We start from the raw sequence: 24,236 nt of genomic DNA on the forward strand, positions 1-24,236 counted from the left end.
GTGGCTGATTCCGTGGTTGGGCCTGCGGGGGGTGGGGGTGGGGTACCTTCTGCAGGACAGGACACATGCTGTGATGACTGAATCTCAGCTCTATTTCTGCAGTTCCTCAAAGAGGGTCCCTTCCAAGCTTTACTGCAGACCCTTTTGGGTAATTTTTCTGAGGCAAATACATGACTAAGGACATGGAGTCCAACAACGAGGCCCCTCCCAGCTGAGCTGCACCGGCTCCGCCTGTCAGTGCCCCTCCCCCCATAACTTCATCCTGAGAGCACAGACCCACCCCACCCCCACCCCATTCAGACTGTGAGTTTTTGTGGGTAGAAAGTCACTACTTATGTCACATAAACCCCACTCCTGGCACTGGGGAAACACTGAGCAAAGCGACCATCGGAAGGCGTGTCCCAGGGTGCAGCCGAGCGGGTGCTCACGAGGGCTCCACCTCCCTGCCTCCAGCACCATTAGAAGAGTGGCCGGTCACAAGAGCCAGCTCTGGAACGTTCTCAGAGATTCATCAGAAAAGAAAGCATGCCAGGTGAGTCTCTAAAACCCTCCCTAATTAAGAGGCTAAACCCTGGAAATGAACAGTTAGGACAAACGGTGTCAACTGGAGTAGCACCAGGCTCAGGAACACACGACCGATCCGGTTCCTCATCTGCGTCCCACCGTCCAGGGCAGGGTGTGTCTGGGTGAGATCACTCGGCATCCTGAAGCGGCGGAGCGCAGTCTAAATCAACAGCACCATCCACTTACACCTCTCCCTTCACGCTCTCCCTAATGCCTGATATTAGTTGAGTTTGTACGAAAACTGATCCGAAAGAGAGGGCCTCTTCTCTCCCCCAACACCGCATCCCCCTCCCCCAGGAAGCAGGCTTGCATTGATTTCTGTCTGATTACACGGGGGCCTGCCCTGACTTTCTCGTTACTTAAGCCGGCATCTCAGTGCGTGTCCTCAGAGACCGGGCTCCGCTCAGGCAGGGCCGTCTAGACAGTATTCATGACCCATCTGTCTGGCAGGCCCGCGGACGGCAAACTCTATTAGAACTGAAGCCTCGCCTCCCGCCCGCTCTCCCTTTGCAAAGCAGGAATCTGACACTGAAAATTACTATCATTGTTGCAGTTCTCAAAATAGCACTGCCAGACTTTCATTAACATCCACGCTAGACTACTAAATATTTAAAGAAGTGGATAAATTTCATCTGAAGTGGGACAGCCCCGTACACATGAAAGCAGTAACAGAATCAAAATGTAAATCTAAGAGGTAGTTTTTATCCAGTAAATTTAGTGTCACAGCAGGAGGAAAGGAAGCCTAGGGTTTACTGAAACTCCCTCCCATTTGTTCTCTGCCTTTGTTTATTTGAAAAGGCAGAGTTGCCTTCCAAGACCTTACAAGATTTTAATTGACAGAAAACCGTCTTGGAGAAACAGAGGCACAAACCAAAGGGGCGGGCGGGGAGGGGCCCTTCTGGCATGAAGGAGGAGGGTGAGCCTGCCCCTCTGTGGGCGGCGGGGAAGCTGCTGCACCCTGACCTTGTTTAAATGCCATCCTGGGTCATTTACACACAAGCCAGTAATTGTTTTGCCATGGATTCTTTTTTTAAGTTGAAAAAGGGGTGGGTAGCCCTGTCAAAAGAACACACACTGCTGTGCAGAACAGCTTGGTTCAAGGCGAGCGGCCTCTACTACTGGCCTTGACCAAGGCAGGAGCCACCCCACCAACATCCCTACCCTGGGGCAACACAACACACTGGGAGACCATCCCACCCTCCCTGTGGAGGCCACATCAGAGTGTAATCCACTGAGGGCATCTGGAGGGGCCACAGAGCTCACAAGACCCGGCGATGCATCAGGGGTACAGGGCTAACAGCCCATGTCTGGCCAAGGGGGGGGGCTCTGTGCTCACAGCAGGTGAAGGGGAGTAAGCAGTGGCAGAAATGGAGGCACCCTGTTCACTGGATCCCACCAGCTCCCGTGTTCACATTTCCACCCTCCTGATCAGAAAGGAAAACGGAAAGGGGAACTGAATTCCTGCAGGTCATATATATATAGGACACAGCCGGGCGGAACTGAAGAAGGGATTAATTACTCCATCAATCTGTAGAGGAAACCTGAAGGAACTCGACAAAACCAATGATCCCTGATACAGTAGGGATCCTGGGTTAATATTTTGGAATCTACTTGAAAATCCAGGATGAAACGAAGATTACCATCGTCTATATATCAATTAAAAACTGCCATATAAACAATTGCTCTTGGAGCCCTCACTTCTATGGGCCTTCATAATAATACATTGTTTGTTTGATCTCCACCCTACAAACCTTTAAAAACTGATGTGTAAATCCTTATCCTACTAAAAAAAAATCATGAAAAAACAAAAAACAAACACCTAGAAGCAAAAACAAACAAACAAAAACCACAGCCTGAATTTAGTTCCTCGCTTCAACATGTTCTAGCGGGGTGACACTGAATAAATTACTTAACCTCTCTGAGCACTGTTCCCTAGGCAACCTTTCTAGATTTCTAGGTTTTGAGATAAATGACATGATGCATGTAAACAGCCGGCACTCAGCAAATGGCAGCTCTCTGCCCATCTCATCCCCATCCTAAGAAGCCATAGGCCTTCAGATAAACTCCTTGCACCACTAATCATCAGAGAAGTACAGCCATGTTGCTGCTTTGCTTTTGGTAAGTGGTGATGAGATGAGTGGGAAGCAGCAGTGGGTGAAGCCCCAGCTGGTGCGTCCTGGAGCCCGGCTGTCAACATTTAAGATGGGGAGGGAGTGGAGGGCTGGCCCAGCACAGCGCCCTCCGCAGCAGCATTCGGGCTACTCTTCCACGGGGTCTTTGCTGAGAAACACAAACTACTTCGAAAGACAAGATTGAGGGCAACAGCAAGAGTTTAATGTGGACTGTCTGTCAGAAAGTAGTACTGTGTCAACGTTACATTTTCTGGGCTTTGGTAACTACACTATGGTTATGGAAGAGAATGTCTTTTTCTTAGGAAATACAAATTTAAGTACTTTGGGGTGAAGAGACATGGTGTCTGCAACTTACTATGTGCAAGGCATTATTCTAACTGCTTTACCTAAACTATTTTACTAAATCCTTAGAACAATCCTTTGAGGGAGATACCAATACTATTATTGTCTTCGTTTCACAAAGGAGAAAAATCAAGGTATAAGGAGGTTAAGCAACTTGCCTAAAGCCACAATCAGTGAGTGGGGACTGAAGACTGTAACTCAGGGCCTCATCTTGGATTTTCTAGCTGGAACAAACTGCAGGCCCAGCACCGTTTGCAGGGCTGTTTACAGCACAGCCAGCAGCAGTACAAAGCCGGTCCCGGGGACACACTGGCAGGAAGTGGGACCTGCACTGGTAGACTGACCAGGTCACTGATGCGACAGGCAGCACACCCACACAAGCCAGCGCACGTGCACCTAATCTAGTCAAGTCTCCTCTGGGCCCTGCACAAACCAGCCCTTCCTGTGCCCCAGGAGGGCTTGTCTCCCAGGGGCTCTGCACTGGGAAACCGAGACCCCAGTAGAGCACAGGGCATCCTGCCACACTGCTGGCCACAGAATGAACCCCAACTAGAGTAGGGACATACTCCAGTGAGTTTGGGTGTTGGCAGTAACCAATATACACCATAATGACAGACAATTTGGGGAACAGACCTTACGTCCCCTCTCTCTGTGTCCTATCACGCAGGCTGCCAGGGCTGAATAAGTATTCTCACCCTCCAGGTCTACTTGCAGGGCACTAGGCCATGCAAAACACAAGTGTTTTTTTATCCTCTGGTACGACTTGAGTTTTCAAAAATAATCACATTCAATCATCTGCAAAAATACTGATTCACTATGCTGTACACCTGAAACTAACACAATATTGTAAACCAACTATACTTGCATAAAAAATTTTTCTTTAATTTTTAAAAAGCTTATCAAGTAGGAACAGAGCCCTATAGCTAATACAGAAATTAAATTTGCAGTTAAAAGCATTTGTACAAAGAAAACCCTAAGCCCAGATGGCTTCAATGGTGTATTTTATAAAATATTTGAAGAAGAAATAATAGCAATTCTACATAATCTCTAAACTATTGATGCATATAACACAGAAGAAAATCAAAATTATTATGCTGGATGAAAGAAGCCAAACAGAAGAGTGCACACATTATGATTCCAGTTATATAAACTCTAGAAAATACAAGCCAATCTATAGAGATACCAATCCATCAGTGGTCGCCTGGGGTGCAGACAGGGAGGTAAAACAGGAAGGGACCACAGGGGAGTGACAAACATGTTGGGCAGATGGATACACCATGGCTAATTTGTGATGGTTTCATGGGTATATTCCTATGTAAAGCTTACCAAATTGTAATTGCTAAATATGTGCACTTTCCTGTGTGTCAATTATACCACAAAAGCTGTTTAAGGATAGATATATAGCCAACTGAAAAAACAAAGAGAAAAAAAATCACATTTATCCATTCACTCAGCACGTATTTATAGGGCCACTCACTGTATATTGTATACGCCACACACTGTATACTATATATGCCATGCAATGTATACTATATATGCCACGCACTATGGGAGGCACTAAGGCTACAGCTGAAACTCTTGTAGTCACTGTTCAACTAAGGGCCATGCTGACAGCTTGCTGGGAAGTAGCAGAGGAAGGATAAATGGTTTTCAATTCAATTCAACAGATCCTTTTCAAGCGCCGACATGTACAGTCCGTGCTTCATTAGGAGTGTCAGGGCTTCCAAAGATGTGAGCATAGCCCCTGTCTTCAAAGAGCTTAACACCTGAAATCATTCTTGTCCACATGTGATGATGAAGCAGAACAGTCAACACCTTAAGAGGGACACAAGATGTTGTAGGGTTCCAAGAAGGAGAAATTATTTCTGGCAAGGGATAGTGACCAATCAGGAAAGTGACCAGCCTGATGTAACTGGCAAAACTCTAAGACAGAAAATACCAAAAGAACTGTCTGGTCTGGGGGTGGAGGAAGAAATAACTGGTTCAGCTTTGAATGCTCAGGAGTTGGAAAGGTTTGGGAGAAGTCTTACGAGCAGAGTTGGATACTTCTGTCTGAGCTGGAGATAAGAATACGGGCGTGGCTTTGATGCCAAGTGGTGTCTAGAATTCCACAGACAAGGGCAAGGACCAGGCTGGAACCTGGTGGACAGAGGAGCCACCACAGAGAAGGAGCAGCTGGAGGTGTTCAGGGAGACCTGGACCCTAAGGGAACGGAGAATCTCAAAGAGGGGATGATCAACCTTACCGACTATGGAGAAAAGGCCAGAAAGAGAAGAAATGGGGAAAAAAAAAAATCCATGGGATCTGGCCGTGAATAAGCAACCCAGCAAAAGCAGCCAGGGGAGAGCAGTGGTGATTAAGAAGGGGCTGGAGAGGGCGGGCAGGGGCGAGCTGAGCTGCTCCGAGAGAGAAAAGGGCAGGGCAGGCCCGGGCAGGGCAAGCGCAGGGGAGGGCAGGGGAGGGCTCCAGCCCGGAACAGCAAGGACCTGAGGGCTGCTGGGGGCCCTCCCTAGCAGACGCCATGCTGCCCTTAGGTCTGCGAGGCTGATGCAGCAGCGGGCAGTGGGCTCAGAGGCACAGGGCAGTCAGAAGGCACTTGGGGAAGTCAGAGGGAGGAAGGTGAAGGTGAGGGGCCTGGAGGAGAAGGAAGGATCAGCCAGGGGAGGTGACAGAGCGGCTGGTGAGACCCCTGGTGCTGGGGAACAGGACCCTTCACTCCTGGAGTCTCACTTCCTTGAAGTTAAACAGGCCACTGAGAATCACAGAATCCTAGATAAAATTGTAACAGGGAGGAGCCAATCCTGACTCCATCTTGGATCTGTTTCTTTTACTTTAACCTTTGCTGCCCTCTGCTTTTGTTCACTAAAAGGATACTGTCTAGCAGACCTACTAGAGAATGGACTTGAGGACATGGGGAGCGGGAAAGGTAAGCTGCGACAAAGTGAGAGAGTGGCATGGACATATATACACTACCAAACGTAAAATAGATAGCTAGTGGGAAGCAGCCGCATAGCACAGGGAGATCAGCTAGGTGGTTTGTGACCACCTAGAGGGGTGGGGTAGGGAGGGTGGGAGGAAGGGAGATGCAAGAGGAAAGAGATATGGGGGGATATATGTATAACTGATTCACTTTGTTATAAAGCAGAAACTAACACACCATTGTAAAGCAATTATACTCCAATAAAGATGTTTAAAAAAAAAAAAAAGGATACTGTCTATACACAGTGGCCTGCCTCAGGGAACCCTGCCCCTCTGCCTGAATGTTAAACTAAAGTGCCTTTGTTCAGGGAAGCATTCGGACCCTGTCCACCTGTGGATGGCTGCAAGAAAGAAGACACATCCCCTCCCCAAGGCTGGCCATTCCAGGGGATATTTGCAAAACTTATGGCCTTTTTACTTTACTTCCTCATTTCCTCCCCCTCTCTGTTCTAGGAAAGAAACAGGCATCCAAACCCCGTAAGATGGTTTTTCGGACACACTAGTCTGTCATCTTCTCTGTCTGCTGGCTGTCCGAATAAAGTCGTATTCCTTGCCTCAGCACCTCATCTCCCAATTTACTGGCCTGTCATGCGGTGAGCAGAGCGAGCTTGGACTCGGTGACAAAACCTGGGAGCTGGTCACACCCAAGTGCAGCAGAAGTTGTTCCTAAAAAGGTTTCCGTGTACACAACTAGACATTTTAATTCATCCGTTCAGAATGACACTGATCACCTCTGAAGCGCTAGAGGGAACCTTCTCATTATTAAGAAAACTGATGCAATATGAGATCTACTTCCTGGTAATCACATAGTAAATGGGAGTTTCTCTTTATAGAAGTATCCCCACTAGTAAATGGAGAAAAAAGGGCAGAATTAGGTCATGACTGCTTTGCAAGCCCCCAATGACTGATGATAATCACATAACAGGACGAGCCCCCCAATGTGGACAGCAGGACCTCAGAGTGGCTTCATTCACACCTGAGCCTCCCCAAACTTGGAGACCCGACCACTGACAGACAGGAAGCCTGAGAGGTGGTGAGCACACGTCCCGGGGAAGCGGGGCACAATCTGGAGCGTGAGACACTGCCACCAGACAGTCCAGACCTTCCACCCAGATCACGGCGGTGAGGTGGGGGGTCGGGGGGGGGAGTGCGTGGCCCACATAGGAAACACTCCTCAGGGGACAGCACAGCATCCTGGAACAACGCTTAGGGCCCCTTTGGATCCTGCTTCAAACAAACTATCAACAGGACAAAACAATTTATAAGACAGCTGGAGGAATATGAATGTTATTAGAGAATTATCGTTAATGAAATAAACAGAAAAAATAAAGGTCCGGTCTCTGTGAAGCCTGGTTGTGAACAGGTTTCTACATGGTTACGAACATGGTCCCAAATACACAGTGCTGATGTTCAGTGACTCGCTGTGCGGATGTCTCTGTACACTGTACGCGACTCAAGATGTCACGCTGAGGGCTTCCCTGGTGGCGCAGTGGTTGAGGGTCCGCCTGCCGATGCAGGGCAGGCGGGTTCGTGCCCCGGACCGGGAGGATCCCGCGTGCCGCGGAGCGGCTGGGCCCGTGGGCCACGGCCGCTGAGCCTGCGCGTCCGGAGCCTGTGCTCCGCAATGGGAGAGGCCACAACGGTGAGAAGCCCACGTACAGCAAAAAAAAAAAAAAAAGATGTCACGCTGACACCTTGAACTCACAGTGCTGTGTGTCGACTCTATCTCGACAAAGCTGAGAGAGTGGATGAAGGAATAAAGTCCTGGGGAGGTGGGGAGCAGACAGCCAGACATGGGGCACAGGGGAGTACAGCTCTGTGACAAGGAGAGTGCCAGTCCCTTTGGAAAAAACTGACGAAGGTGGGAAGAGCTGGAGAGCTGGTTTGGGAAGAAAGACACACAGCTCAGATTTTAATGTGCTGAATTTATCTTATTTGGTTGTTATTACCCTAAACAGCCCTGGGAAAAAAAACCAGTTTCCTTCTGAAAAGTCCTGAAGTTAAAATCCTGGCTGAATCGGGGAACTTTATTAGCATCAGCTCATCTGACTTTGAGATTAGGTTTACTAGGCCACCAATGAAAAAAGAAGCAAAGAGCCACCAGTAATGGTGAGAGTGCCACCCTCTCCTCCCACACACCCCCCCATGTCGGACCCCCTCATTCACTGGAGGTGAAGCTGTCACAGGGACCCCTCTGTGCTCCCCAGCTCCAGGGCATGACTCCTGAGCAGTGACTGAGGAAGGCCTGCTCTTGCCTTCAAAGCACATGGTTCCTCCAAGGCTGCTCAATGCCTGCTTCTCAGAAGCCAGAAAAACTGCTCCCACCACCAAGATGTGGCACAGGGGCTTCAAAGGGTAGTGGGTTTGCGGAGCCGAAGCCCAGTGAGGAGGGCCAGCATCACAGGCGACGGGCAGGCTGTGCAGCTAGGGACCCGAGATCCATCCCTTCAGTTACAAGGGCAGGAGGTGTGGCGTGACTGGCTCGCTCTCTGCCTCCAGCCACCCGCCAAGGCCTCACTCACCCACACTCCACCGTCCTTGGCCCTGACACCCAGCACGCCTCCTCTGCGAAGCCACTGTGACCACGTCCCAGCAGAACGGTCCTCTGTGGACTCCTGGACCACGAATTGCTGGGACCACTCGGCTTGGTAGCCTGTGTTCATGTTGAGTCGTCTTTGTAGAAGTGTTTTTTGGTTCCCCAAGCTGACTGTCAAGCACCTTGATAACAGGATCTGTTGTCCTGCATTCCCCAGAATGCTCGGTACAATGATCAAAGAAGGCACTTACAAACTGTATCTGTAAATATAATAATTTGCGTAATTCTATTTGTAAAAATAATAATTTTTTCGCATAATTTGTATCTTTAGTGCTCAGAAGTACAATTTTTTTTTTTTTTTTTTTTTTTTTTTGGCTGCATTGGGTCTTCGTTGCTGCGCACCGGCTTTCTATAGTTGCTGCAAGCAGGGCTACTCTTCGTTGCGGTGCACGGGCTTCTCAATGAGGTGGCTTCTCTTGTTGCAGAGCATGGGCTCTGGGTGTGTAGGCTTCAGCAGTTGTGGCTCGCGGGCTCTAGAGCACAGGCTCAGCAGTTGTGGCACACGGGCTTAGTTGCTCCATGGCATGGGGGATCTTCCCGGACCAGGGCTCGAACCCGTGTCCCCTGCATTGGCAGGTGGATTCATAACCACTGCGCCATCAGGGAATTCCCTCAGAAGTACAATGTTTTGATGGAGGAAGAGAAAAGACATGGGAAAAGCCGGCCACAGTGTTTCCCTCTTCTGTAGAAAGATGAACCAGCAAGACGCTTTCCCCGTGAAACACTCGGCACAGCCCCGTCCCCACATCTGTGCAGGGCCTCGGGGCCCACTGAACCAGGGCCTCGCCTCAGGCCACGGATCAGCAAGGCAGAGAAGCAGTGAGACCACTCAGGAAGGAAAAGTTTCTTACAGCTACTATAAGGGCTTCTATTATCATTAGCACTGCTGCCTTCACAAATGACAGTGACATTTTCTTTCTAACCTTAATTCATTTTAAATTTTAGCAAATATGAAATGAGAAAGAGGACCAAGACACCTGAGCCAGGGCGCATGCCCACAGCCAACAACACAGGCAGAAAACTGATTCCATCCTTCTTGAACCTAAGTGCGATCAAAGAGCAGAACACTGAGTGTTTCCCTTACTTGGGTACAAAGCAGATCAAGTAAATGACTCTTGTTCTTAGACAGGAATAAGGAGAAAGCACTCTTTGTTTTCTTAGAATGCATCAGTCTATAGACAAGAAGTCCTGTAATATTCCAAGTTCCCAAGGCAGGGAGGAAGTGGCACCCCCAACAGAGGTACGCCTGCTGCAGCCGCATGCTGGTGGGCCCTGCAGACCCCCTCCCAAGTGGAGAGCATCCAAGCCCTACTGGGCAGCTGAGGGGGAGTAGAACAGCCTTTGCTCTGTGCTCTTGCCTGGCAGACCAAGGGAAGGAGAGTGCAGTCATTCGGTACCCGATCACCCTCCAGCAGCACAGAGAACAGAGCAGCCACAACAAACCCATTTGTGATGAGTGGCCCCTGAGCCAGCAGGGGAGCGAGGACTGTGGGCCAGGCCCAGCAAACCCCCTTCAGCTGGCGGCTCCCCAGCAGGCCTTCTGCAGGGGCAGAGGAGGTGGGAAATGCCCAGAACCTCTGAGGATGAACTCGCCTGTGCATGCCTGGAACCCATGCTCCACCTGAAGGAGGCTCTGCTGTGCAGACAGACGGCAGCAGTCACGGAGGTCCCCTCCCCAAGACGTCCCACATGGCAAGCAGGGACGAAGACAGCAATGAGATGGTGATGCAGACCACACTCTTCATGTGTGTTATTTCATGTAAATCCTCATAGCAACCTTATATGGCAGAAATTATTCTCATTTTGCAGACAGAGAAACTAAGCCTTAAAGGGGTTCAGCTGCTTCCTTAAGCTAGAACTAGAACCCAGGTTAACCTGAAGCCACAGCCCTCATCCTGCCCTTGGTCATTGTGTCTCCTGACTTTCTGATCTTCTTAAAAGACAGCACATTGTAAACAGCTTCCCATTTTGGCTACAAGGGCACAAGCCTAGTTACATCTGAACACTAGGGACCAATAGTTTGCCAACAGGATCTTAAGATTCCTCTATTAGGATACAAACTGCTATATATAAAAAAAGATAAACAACAAGGTCCTACTGTACAGCACAGGGAACTATATTCAATAACCTGTGAGAAACCATAATGGAAAAGGATATATATATGTACAACTGAATCACTTTACTGTACAGCAGAAATTAACACAACATTGTAAATCAACTATACAAACTCTCGGAGCTCCTAGGGCAACGCTGAGCCATTTACAGATGTAACTGCTTCACCTAGCTTCTAAGCAAAATTAAAGTGTTCACATTTTTAAAAATGAATGGAAAAAATATCTGGAAATCCGTTTTACAAACCAGGAAATACTGATGAGAAAGGGGAAGAGGCTGGGAGGAAGGGACACTGCAGGACTGCAGCAGTGGCAGGACCTATGTGAAGGGGAAACACCTCCGGGAAGTGCCCCTGGGCAGAGGCCAGAGGTGTGTCCTGCCTGCTTTTCACAGGAGCTCCAACCAGGCGAGACCCCATGCAGGGTCCTGATGTCCTACCCACCATCTGTTGTGTAAGCGTGTACGTTACTCAAGTCTAGAGAACACAAGTGAGACGTTGCCTCTACTCTGCTCTTCTCCTTCTAAGACCCCGGCTTGAGGCTGACTGGCCTGTATCAAGTGCTCGGTACCAGCCAGACTCTAAGTGCTTCCCATGGACCATCCCACTTAATCCTCACGCCCCCCATGCAGATGAGGCTCAGAGCTGCTGGACGGGGCCACGGCAGGCATGGCTCACTGAGGGGTCCCTTCCTCCCCTGGGTCTAGGCAGGCATACTGAGCAGATTACAGTGTTGACGACCACAAAGGCTACTGCAGAGAACATCGCCGGAGGAAGCACATGGACTAAACACCAAGAAAGCACACAGCTCACCTTAAACTGTCTTCTCAAAGTATCGAGATGGGACTCTATAAGAACGCTCAATATAAGAAAATGCAAACTGACACAACAGAAACGACAGCACAATTAGACTCCCGATTTAGCAGGAATAAGTAGCAGGCTTAAAACTCACAGCTTTCCCCCAACATAAAAACACAGTGGGAATAGAGAAAACTGCTTCTCTTTTAAAATCCCCTCCCATTTCACATTATAGGATCAGTATTACGTAGTCTGATCTCTAGAACAAAAATTTTAGAATCTGTAAATAAAAACAAATATAACTTCTCACAATAATGTCAGTAAAAGTGGGGAGAGAAGCCACATGTTTCCTGAGATGATCTCAGTGGGAAGACCCCTGACGAGGGTCAGTGCTGTAAAACATCCGTGACCTCAACCCGCTTCCCTCAGCCCAGGAAACACAGGAGGCAACAAGCCACTTCCCTACGAGAAGTTTTCCCTAAGAGAAGTCTGGCAGTGTTTCCAAACCGCCTTCTTGCTCCTTCCTCTTCATAAAAGCCATGAGATCAAAAATGAATGAACTTTGTACTCAGATTTCACCTTCCTCCAGTTCAAGAAATGCTCACAGCTTCAGTCTGGGGATTCACACAGGGAAACATCTCACTCAGGTTCAAGAAATGCTCACAGCCTCAGTCTGGGGATTCACACAGGGAAACATCTCACTCAGGTTGCTTTCCACCCAATATCAAATAGAAAAACACATCATTGCAACCTTTTTTAAAAGTCCCATATAAACTTTTTCTATTTTCTTATTTTAATTACTAGTTTAATTGTGGACCCTCTATGTACCTTTCTTTATTTAAAATTATTTTAAAATTACTGTTTAAAATTACTCTAAAAAATTCTACAAAACCAGTATGAAGAATACTAAGTCAATATATTATTTCTTGGGATCAGTCAGTGCTTCTAAGATAAGCAGTAGAAAGCCTCTCCCAAAACACAGGCCACTCAAAGTGGAAGGAACTTCTGACTCTCAGACACACCATATTTCTACCTTAAAAGAAAACATTCCCTTTGTGAAAACGCAAACCTCTTCTCTTAACCAAAAAACAACATCCTTCCCACTTCCCCAGGTCGCTGCCTCCTAACCATCCCCAAACACAACCCAACTGAATGATACCGAGGTGAGCGGGAGGGACTTACAGCTGAAGATGCCCGGAGGTGGATGTTCAGTCACCAGGAGACAGTTTTCTTCATCACTGTTGTCCCCACAGTCATTCTGTTGGTTACAGACCAGTGAACCAAGATACAAGCATTGCCCGCTGGTGCAGGTGAATTTGCACTCTGAAAAAGCACAATATAAAGCATGCAGTTGTCAATGCCAGCCTGATGCTCTTCAGCTGCTACTTCTCCTTCCCTATCTGTGTGCCGTGATGGTCTGGGCACTCAGTCTACCTGGAGAGCCCAGGGAACAGAACGCAGACAGGGACTCTTTCGGTAAGAGCTCAGGGGCACTCGGGGCCTGCCATACCTCACTCACCCCACGCCTCTGACCCACAAAATAGTAACATGATGTGGCCAGCAAGTCATGACTATGGAACTCTTCCTTTGCTTGAAAAAATCCTTGGCGGTTTTCCCCGCCACCAAGGATGAGGGAGCTAGTGCAGCAGCAGCCCGGGCGGCAGCAGGACTCAGGAGCTCAGGCTGGACAAAAGGAGGCTCATACATTTTATTTCCAACTTGTCACTGGATGTTGTGAGGCTCTGGGCAAAACATTTAACCTCACTGGTGTTCGTTCATCTCATGCCTAAGAAGAACCAGGTTTATTACCAGGCAGGCGCAGCACTGACTTTATAACATAAAACATGGGAACACAACGTGTGCCCTCTGCTGAGAAGCATCCGTACCAAGGGCCCGTAAGTGACTTAAAGAACAGGATGGAGCCCAACCCAATGCCTGTAGGCTTCACTGGGCATGGGATGTCTGCAACCTGTGCAAATCAGTATTTGAAAATGGAATTTACTTTTATAAGACAAAATAAATTTGCAAACTTAACACATTACTATAAATTTAAGCAATTAAGGATAAAGGAAATTACACAATTACATACACATGGGCGCATAAACATCTATGTATATCTTACATTGACTATCACCCTAATTCTGACCGAGAGCTTTTCCCTAGGAGCACCCACAGAAGCTGGTGGGATTCACACAGGACATCCCACTCAGTGAGCAGCCAGTAGAAAAAAACTCACCGAAGTGATCAGGACCCCCACTGACACTGACCATCACAGCCTCTTCATTTCTCCTTGGTTTTGTCTGTCTAGAACATGGGTGGCAGGTCCTTTCCACTCTAAAATTCCATTATTCAAATAAATAATAAAAGGCTAGACATCAGCACACAAGACCTCCACCCACTATGCTAACGACACAGAGGGGCTGCAAAGAGAACCCCTTATCTGCAGTAAAGAGACAACTTAAATCCTCAGTATTTCTGCAACCCAGTGTGAAAGTGCCATCACAATTCTCTGTGTTCACATCTTCCTAACAGAGTCTAGAAAGAGACAACAACCAAAGCCCTGACCTAGTTCAGACCCACACGTGAACACCCCCCAAATGCACATCCACAGCTAGTGACTGGCTGCAACGTCCAGGTGAAAACTCCGTGTGCTGACTGTGAACCAGGCCACATGTCAGGGGCTCTGCTGAAGCCCAACTCTGCTGCCATAAGCGGCACAGACTCAAATCCAGCTGCTTGAAATTACATTGATGAAGTGACTTTTTTTTTTTTAACTTAATGGAGAAAATGGATGTCAAGGAAAGAATTTATCTTCCTTTCCAAAAGAAATATTGGAGTTTGGATTACTACCCAACATGAAAAGGACATTAGCCAAAAACAGTACTCCTGATGTTATTGAAACGGTGATTGGAAAGAAGGGAACACTAACCTAAACTGAATCGAACTCCAAGTAAAAAGTTAAGCACCGCTGCGGTTTGAAAGGATCCCAGGTTAAACTCCCATGTTCAAGTTCGTGTGGAACTTTAAACGAGCGCAGAAACGAAACCACATCCACACTTCACTCTGATCTCAGCTTGTTTAAAGGAGACCCTGTCTAGAGTAACAAAATATTTTCAAGGAAATGAATTATGTGATTCAGTTATTCATACAGCCAGTATTTTAGCTCCTTCTGTGTTCAGTGCCAGGCCCAGAGACACAGAAACACAGAGATGAAAGAGCAAGCTCTCTTCAAAGGACTACAACACGAACTTTTGTAAATGTGAGCAGCAACTAACACATGTGCTCACTCCTTCTGAGGACCCATTTTCCTTCTTTGTGTCCCTCACAGTGAGACCGCTGCCCAGCGAGGAACAGGCCCTTGGTGAGTCACCTGTTTGTTGAATAAACATATGACCTCATCTGAGCCTCATAAGAACCCTGTGAAATTATTAGGGTAGATACTATTATTCCCACTTTATAGATGAGGAAATTAAGACTCAGATTAAGTGACCTGCCCATAATTAAACTGCGAATAAATGGCAAAATGCAGACGTGTGTCCAGGTCCTCCACCTCTGGTCTCAGGCTCTCTAATTGCAGCCTCTCAGTTTCCAAATCTGTTTTCATGAACGTGTAAAATTCATTTGTAATGAGGATGACATGTATGTGACAAAGTTCTCAAAACAGTTTATCTTAAGTAGGCTTAACATTACTCAGAATGCATTAAAAAGGTATGTGCTTAGAAAGCTTTTAGTTCTTAGATAATGGAAATACCAACATCAACCCACTGAATTTCAATTTCGTAATATCTAAATCTTCTCAATGGTGAGTCATTAGCTGAATAACAAACTAAAAATCTCTCCATCTCACGGCCACTTGAATCAAAACAACTGAATTGAAATTTTGCACCAACTTCGGCTTCTTGATATATCTAGAAATCTGCTATAATGTTATTAAGTGTTAAAGATTAATGCTATAGCTGGAATGAAACTGCAGACCAGAGTCAAACACCTGTCCAAGGTAACCTAACTGTATTGATCGAGGCAGGCTTCCAACTCAGTCCTGACTCACCCTGCAAGATCATCTCTACCACACTTTCTACCCCAAAGCCCAGTGTGTTCAGACATTAGGGGTGGTCCCTAGTAACTAGGTTATTGTGATAGTTCAAACAAACTAAGAACCCCAAATGAGAGGCTCTAACCATGGCCGCCTATGGAATCCCTGGGCTGATCTTTCAACACCAGCCTGGACCACTGCGCTCCCTGGTGTGAGGTGTGGCCTGGATAGTGGGTGGTTCCTAGGGATCCTTAGACTGATTCTGATGGGCAGCCAAGAAAAGCCACTGCCTCATGAGAAGCAGAGAACTCATTCATATGAAGCCCTCACTCTAGCTAACAGTATTGTGTAGCTAGTATTGGAATATTTAGTTGGTATTTGCTAATTTACTTAAAAAAAACTAATATCTTAAAATGGGCAGGTATTTTCACGACTCCTGGATATAGGGCCTGGTTGCTGTAACTTTGTACTGTCGATGGGATATTTCAGAAACTTTGGGACCACAGGTATGACCCGCAAACTACATTTTGACACAATACAGAGCCAGGAAACATCCTCAATGAAATAAAACAAGTCAGAGAAAGAAGACAGAAGAATTTTTCCAAATGTTTTCTTTTATTTTGTCCATTCTTTGTGAAACTTGTTGAGTATTCCTGCTAAGCAAGAAGTTGAAGGAAATCAAAGACTGTTAACATCAGCAACATTTTGGTTACAAATTCATGGTGATTTCAGATGTATAATATTGGAATAGAATATAGAATCAACAACCAGGAACCAGTTTTTCCTGCAAGAGCTATATATTTAATTTTAAAATTTGTAATATTTAAATAATTCCTCTTCTTTAAAGTCAGGGTTTTTTAGGTAAAGAAAATGGCATTCCCTTCTGCCATAATTCTCTATTTGATTTTTTATTTAAAAAAATCTAGAATCAGCAATAGATTTTACAATCACTTTATTTGCTTTTAGTAATACAGAATTTTCTCCAAATTTGGAGAATTCTTTAGTTTCTCTACACTCCTACATAAAGCTTCTGATGAATTTCAGTGACTCTGAACTGTCACAGATTCATAAAATTCTAATGCTGAGAAGGCCCTAGAGACACAGTGGACCGTCCTCTCAGGTCACAGATGAGAGAATTCCTGACTCACCCAAAGTCAGGGAACAAACCTCCTGTAATGGAACTTAACACCCACAATTTCTACCGAATTTGGGGAAAAACACTTTTTGTCCTAAATGTCATTCCTATTAGGTACAAACTAATACTAACCATTTGGAGTACACCATGTGAAAAAGGAGAAAGGAAAAGAATGATTAAGAGAATTTCCTTTGTTACTTTGAATTTTATTACCTTTGAAAAAAACAAGCAATTTTAACAGCCCTGAAAGCAGGAAAGAAATGGAATATCCTAGAGTGATCTGTGAATTCCAAACTTTTACACACACACAAAAAAACTATATTAAAAAAAGTTTTAAGGACCAGTAGCTTAACAATTTGAATATTCTAAAACTAAACTTGGACAGGGGTAAATACTCAATCTTGACCTGCAGGAGAACAAATCTGCATCTCAGAGGCCAAAGTTAATCCACTTGGTAGAGTCAACATTCTATTAGTTAAAAGGCAAAAAAAAAAAAGTACTTGAAAGTTGCTAAGAGTAAATCTTAAATGTTCTCACCACAAAAAAAAGGAATAGTAATTAGGTGACATGATGCAGGTGTCAGCTAACCACTGTGGTTTTCATTTTGCAATATACACGTGTGTCAAATCACGTTGTCCACCTTAAACTTACACAATGTTGTGCATCAATCACATCTCTATAAAGCTGGGGGAAAAGGCAACAAAAAGTTGTTCTCAGTTTTTCCTATGCCCTTTTTAAAGCCTTAGTTTTCACAGATATGACCTCAGTCACAAAGTAATGCAGCACTGCATCACAGCCGTAGAATCAGCCTCTTTTGTGAACAGGCAAAGCGGTCCATGGCAGCTATTTCTGTGAGAGTTCATACAGCACCATGGGCTCACTCAGCTCACATGTCCGTCACTCACACACCAGAAAACTGGGAATGATTCTGGCCCCAACATTTCTGATGTTAAATCTAGAACTTGCTCTCAGTAATGGGGCCTTCTTAATATACTTACATTGTAGATAACAGAGACTAAACTTAGCTGCTAGGGACCTATAAGTGAAGGACTAATAAGGTTCTAAAATTAGCACAAATAATTTTACCACGACCAATATAAGTTTATATTTCCTACTATCGCGATGACAATACTTTTATTGATTTATTCATACACTGCCTACTCCCCTGCAAGGCACAAGATTATCTACCATAAAAGCAAAGTTGCACAGAAATGAAAACAGTGAGTAAAAGCCAAAAACCACAACCTAGAAATGCAGGGGATGGAGGAAACCTATGACCATAGAGAGCTCTAGTGACGGGTCACTAAACCCAGCTCCAAGCAAAGGGGCTGCCGCAGACGGGTGGAGACCAGAGGCCTGGCAGCGAGCGCTCGCTGGCCCACAGCAGGAGGCGCTGCAGTCAGTCAGAAACAGACTTTCTCCTGCTTCTCAGACCTGAGAGGATCAGTCACTCTTTTTATTACAGGGCGCTGTACAACACGGAGGTCACCTCGACACCAACTTTGTCCAAAAAGGGAAAAGGGCTCCTCAGATTGTTCTTTTCTGTGTGACCACCTGTGAGGCTGGAATATTAGACTGGTTTCTATTGAAGGAACCAGAATGACAGGGTCCAGAAAGTAGCTATTTAGCAAATTACGAAGATAAAGCTTTGAGACTCTTCAGAAATGAAAAGTTAATCCTTAGGGCTATTCATCTCAAATGTCAGCTTTTGACACCATGTGAAAGGCAGAAGGATGATAAATGCATGTTCTTCTGCAACATTTTTCAACACAAGGAATACATTTTGAGTAACCCGTAAGAGACTCAATATCTCATATAACATCAACACTGATCTCCACGCACATCTGAGGAAAGAGGTCTGAGACACTGTGGGTGCCTCACCTGGCATCACTAACAACGTGCTCCCCTCACTCAAAGATGGTGCTGACTTTGCCGGTCATAAATTTGAAACAAAGGAGAATTTAATTTGAAGGTTTACATTCTATGTAATGAATTAAATTAACAAGCACTTAATAAAAGTCGTATCTTAAGTAGTGCTATTGAAACCATAGTTATCCTCCAGAAAGATGACTGTGACATGATAAAAGGACATCTGCCCATATAGTAAGATTAACAGAGAAGAATCTCCCATCAAATGTAGTAATAAAATTTTTTTAACTCAATCCATTTTATGATGTGGCTTATCACTCTCACTATGGTGCTGAAAACATTTTTAATGTGTCTAAAATTCTCTAACAACCATGAGTGAAAAATGGGCCTTTAAAAGTCCAAGGTACTTTGGCTTTAGACTTCCAGTCTTAAAATTATCCTTTAGAGCAGCTTGAAAAAATTACCCAACTTTCATCAAAGCACGATCAAGTATTTTAAAAGTCAGTAAAAGTCCTCTAGGACTTCAATTGGCAAACAGCACTATTTCTTTTCTATGTTTAAAGGCACCGAATGAATGAATTCTTTTCTACGTTTTTCTGTATATAAAATGCGAAGAGGGGTTCTCAATTAGCTTTTCAGAACAGTACTGGAAGCAGGTAAGAACCACCTTAAAATACTCTGCGGAACAAAAAGGTGTATCAATATATGCAATGCACATGGGAAAATACTTTGAAAAGACGCTGAGCAAAATACAAACAATGATACCTCTGGGTGCTGGGATCATTAGTAATTTGTAGTTCCTTGTGAGTTTTATGTATGATTTTATAATCAGGAAAATAAAAAGCCTATTTTAAGGAGGGAAATCTCTGTGAAAACCAAATATTTGTAGAATTCTAAATCCACCATAATGAAGTACCTAACTCCCCATGACGTCATCCAAACAGAAATCCAGACATACAGCTCCAGTCCCAATATCTCAGTCACCTTTCAGCACGAAGCACATGTGGGACACCCCCATGGGCAGAGCAGCAGTAACAGCACACACACCAGCTGGCAGTTCCCGCCTGAGGACCTGCTGGGGGAGCTCTGGGGGACGGGGGGCCAGTCCCATAGAGCCACAGCCCACAATGTGGAAATAAGGCTGAGGGCCAGATGTGCGGTCATGGAGCGCCCTGGACACCCTGCTGAGGACCAGGCCCAGTGCTCCATCTACAGGCTTTAAGTAAAGGCCTCTGAACAGGATGTAACCCCACAGCCCTGAGCATTTAATGCACACCTGTAAAGACTAACCCTGCACACCCCACTCAATACAGCTCCACGGAGCAGCAACAAGAGTTCTAAGCTGTCCAGTGACATACACGTTTGAGGTGCACGGCTGTGAGGACCACACCCAGCCTGCAGGACCCACCTAGATGGATGCACAGGTGTTTATGGCACAAACCTGGACCCCAAGGGGGAACCACAGGGGTGAAAGGGTGGCATCGATTCTCAGGTACTGCAACCGCTGAGCTTCGGGACTCTTCCCCTCAAGCCACTCTTTCATTCATTCTTTCACTCAAGAGTCCTGCACTGCTCTAGCGAGGAGCATGGCCACAGGTGCCAAGGACAGAACAGACAGTCCATTGTCCTAAGACTCAGGAAACTGGCTTCTCCTCCAGCTCTTAAACTAAATATTGTGTTTATCCTCAGGCAAGAATAAGAATCTTAACCTCTAAACTCCTTCCTGGTAAATGTGGTACCTGGATTAAAGCAGTAGTTCTGCATCTTTCCCTGACAGCCCCGGGGACCCCTTGAGGACTCAGGGTCTCCAGCAGGAGGTGGGTTGCAGGGTCAGTGAGGAGTCCCTGCAGGATTGCTGAATCTGTGTGCAGGGTAGCTTTCCGTGAGATTCCACTGGAAAACAGCATCCCCCAGCTAAAAAATCTGAAAGCTACCTACTGCCTTTAGTCCTTTCAGTTCTTAGGATCCATGATTCAAAGAATTTTAAGAAAGAAATTTTAAAGAATGAAATTCTACTTGAGCCCTTTGGTACTTCTGTTGCCCACTCTTGATTATTCTAACGATTATCCAAATAACAGGTGCTTTTAAAGTTTCTGAGTTCTGGACATTTGGATACACACTGAGTATCAATACCATCTCTAGGGGATCTTTCACATCAGCCTTACAAACATGCTATAACCTCCCCCATCTTTAAAATAAAAATGCTTTGGGCCCCACTCTCCATGTCTCCACTCCCAAGGCTCAAGCATGTAGCTGTGCAGGCTTTGGCTCCATCATTGCGCACCCCCCATCACCGCGCCAAAACTGCTTCTCCAGGCTGCGAATGACCTCCATGTCATTAACTCCAGTGCGGCCACGCAGGCCGCATCTCGCTAGACCCACCTTTGACAGCCGGCCACTACTACCGCCCGGAACCAAGTGCTTGGTGGGTACAAGGACACGTTCCCCCCTCACCGATCCGCCTCCCTCCCTGACTTGCTGCCCTCTTTTCTTGGCCATACACCCAAGCCCTGTGGTCTCAAGCCATCCAGCCTCTCCATGCTGATGACCACATGTCACCATCCCTCCAGTCACCTGATGGCATCTCCAGGTGATGTAACACACCTGAACTCACCACAGCCAAGCCCAAAGCACCGTCTTTCTGTGCCAGCTGGCTCTGCTCACAACCCCCCATGTCTCGAGAACACATCCTCCCAGCTGCTCAAGGAACAACAGTGCAGTCACCTGCGACTCTTTCCTTTCTCTAATCCAGGAGGAAATTCTGTTAGCTTCACCTTTAAAATATGTCTGGAAACCGGCCCCTTCCCGCCATCTCACTACAGTCACCCTGGTCTAAGGGTCATCACCGCTCACCTGGATGACCCCGGCAGTCTCCTGACCAGCCCCCCAGCTGCTCCCCGTATCCTTTCCACCAGAGTCTGGTCCCGAGAGGGGACCCAGGACGACTCTGCTCAAAACTCTCAAATGGCTTCTTCTATTTCACTCAGAGGTTAAACCAGGGTCCCTACAATGAACCCCACACAACCCCCCATCAACTGGCCCCATCCACTCCCTGGCCTCTCCTGTCCCCGAGTTGGCCCTGGGCACACGGGCCTCCTCGCTGTCCCTTGAAAACACCCGGCTCACTCAGGCTCGCTGTTCCTCTGCCTGGAACACTCTCTCCCGAGGAATCTGCTATGCTAATAACTCCCTCACTTCCGTCAGGCCCGCGCTCAGACGTCACATCTCTGTGGGCTTTTCTCTGGCCACTCTGTTTAAAGTTGGATCCCCTCCCCAAGACCCCACCCTTACTCCTGGCCCTTCCCATCTGCTTTCCTGCTGGATTTTTCTCCATAGCTCTCTATTTCCATCTAACATTACATCTAATGACATGCATAACATTTCTTACCTTTTTTTCCCACTAGAACATGAGGGTGGGTAGGGATTTTTGTCTGCCTGGTTTTACTGATGAATTCCCAGAGTCTGAACAGGGCCTGGTATACAGTAAGCATTCAATAAGTATTCGTTAAATAAATCAATGAGCAGAAGTAAAAGCTTGTCGGGAAGTTCTTCCGGGAACCACAATTTACTACTGCTATCCCTTTGAGTAAGAAAAGTTTTCTCTGCACATATATCCTCAATAGGGAGGGAGGGAGTGTGTGTGTGTGTGTGTGTGTGTGTGTGTGTACACATATGAAAAATGAGGTAGAAAGAAGACAAAAAGATGAAAATAAAATTCAAATCTATCATTAGCAAATTACACGAGAATTTTTAAAGCAAAGGGTTAGTTAAAATTATTAGCCAAAATAGATCTTTAATTACCTGTGGTCTTCATTGATGGAAACAATCTCTCTCTAGTTGTCAATGTCATAAACGTTTAGGCTTTTTCCCATCTGTCTCTTCCCCATCCTCTGGCCTAATTCCTAAATCACGGAGTTCCCTCTCAGGGCAACCCGTGTGTTCTGGCTGAAGCACTGGCTTGTCTACCCAGGAAGCAGCAGCCCCTCGCACACAGCTGCCAGCATCCTGAGAGAGAGTTGGGTGTGGGCACCGACCCCCCCGCATGTCTTACTTTTAATTGCCACAAACAGGCTCAGGGGCCGGGGAGCAAGGCAGGTGTTTAGGATTCACAGCATTGCTGACCCTGCGTCATCCTCAAGGTGACCCCACCTAGCTATTTTTACTATTTGGGTGAAAACCGCCTCACCTTCTTGCCTTGAGCCTCCAGCGGCTGTCTGCCTGGGGTCCTCCAGCTGCCATCAAATTCGCCCTTTACGAAGTTCCCTTCTTGAAAATGTCCACCTTTGGAGAACTCCACAGAATCAGACCTGGCTGCCCAAGTGCTGCATGAACCCCCGTGTTCCCTGCTGCCTGAAGCCAACCCAAACAAGGTGTGCAGTGGTATCCTCGTGCTTTCTGATGGACAGCATGGCGCTCTACTGCGAGGAGAACTCCCCTGCCCCGTTTTGTCTTATTTCCCCTACTGGTTCCCTAGAAGCCCTTCTTTGTCCCCTCAGATAAACTTCCTACTTCAGGCCTTATTCAGCCCTCCTGTTCCCCAGGAGAAGCTGACGGCTGCATGTTCTTGATGGCGCCCTACCCAGCCAAGTCCCCAAGCTCCCCCACCACACACGGCCCTCAGGGATGTTGGTAGACAGAGCTGTCCCTTCGTCCCCCAAGGGAGACTTTCAAATACTGAAAATAATGGCCTTTGGTTTCCATGACTAATCAAACTCCAGGTCAGGGATCAGTGTGGGTGGGAAGCCATTGCCACACTCCCTGAATGCCACACGTTAGAGGGAAGAGGCTCCCTTTGGCCCTGCACTCCACCCACCCCGCCCATGCTCACTGCTTTACTGGAGAAAACAGTCTATGTCTGATGATCTAGCCCAGGTTAGAATCCCACATTCACAAGGACAAGACTTTTGTGCCCTGAACATGCTCATCTGAAGCCTTTCATAAAGAACTTTTCTTTACAGCACCGTGGGCCAATCTAGGATTTCCGGAACCCCTCTGCCTGTCTCCCCAGTAACCAGAGAGACTGCTTCTGGTAGAAGACACAGGAGACTTCAGAACAATCTGACTAATAATCAGGACCAGGGTCTTAAACCCGCCCTCCCCAATGGAGAGCACGTGCTGGTAACATTGTTACCTTCTGAAATTAACAGCCCACCTGACTTTCTGCTCACCTCTCCCGACGGCACAACAGCAGGGGGCCTGTTCCATGGGTGGTGTGACTTGACACCCAGGACCCAGAGCTCTGGGCATCCTGCTGCTCTTGGTCATCTGGTCTCAAATCTCCTCCCGCCGACTGCCCTCCTGGATCTGTGTCCCAGCCCAGGCTGTCACCACGCTCCACCTTCACCCGGCTTCCCTGCTGGCCCCCTTGTGACAGGACGGGCCTCAAACACCTCTATGCCCAACTCCACGGACCCACTCACTGCTACTACGGCTGAGCCCTGATCAGCTGAACTGGTCACCAGAGCAGTTCCCAGTGACCCCCTAAGTGTGGAAGCATGACCACCCAGTCCTGTGTAGACAAAACACGTCTGTCCTCACTCCAGCCTCGCCGCTCCCACTGAAGCAAGCCCTTTCCATCCTGTTCTGTCCTTAATGCAGACAGAATAGCTGGTCCAGACTGAAAACTCCTCCCTCGAACACAGTTCCGCTTTCTTATCTCCAGACTCCAACCTGTCATA

This window comes from Mesoplodon densirostris, chromosome 15 (assembly GCF_025265405.1).
Source record: "Mesoplodon densirostris isolate mMesDen1 chromosome 15, mMesDen1 primary haplotype, whole genome shotgun sequence".
Lineage (NCBI taxonomy): Eukaryota > Metazoa > Chordata > Mammalia > Artiodactyla > Ziphiidae > Mesoplodon > Mesoplodon densirostris.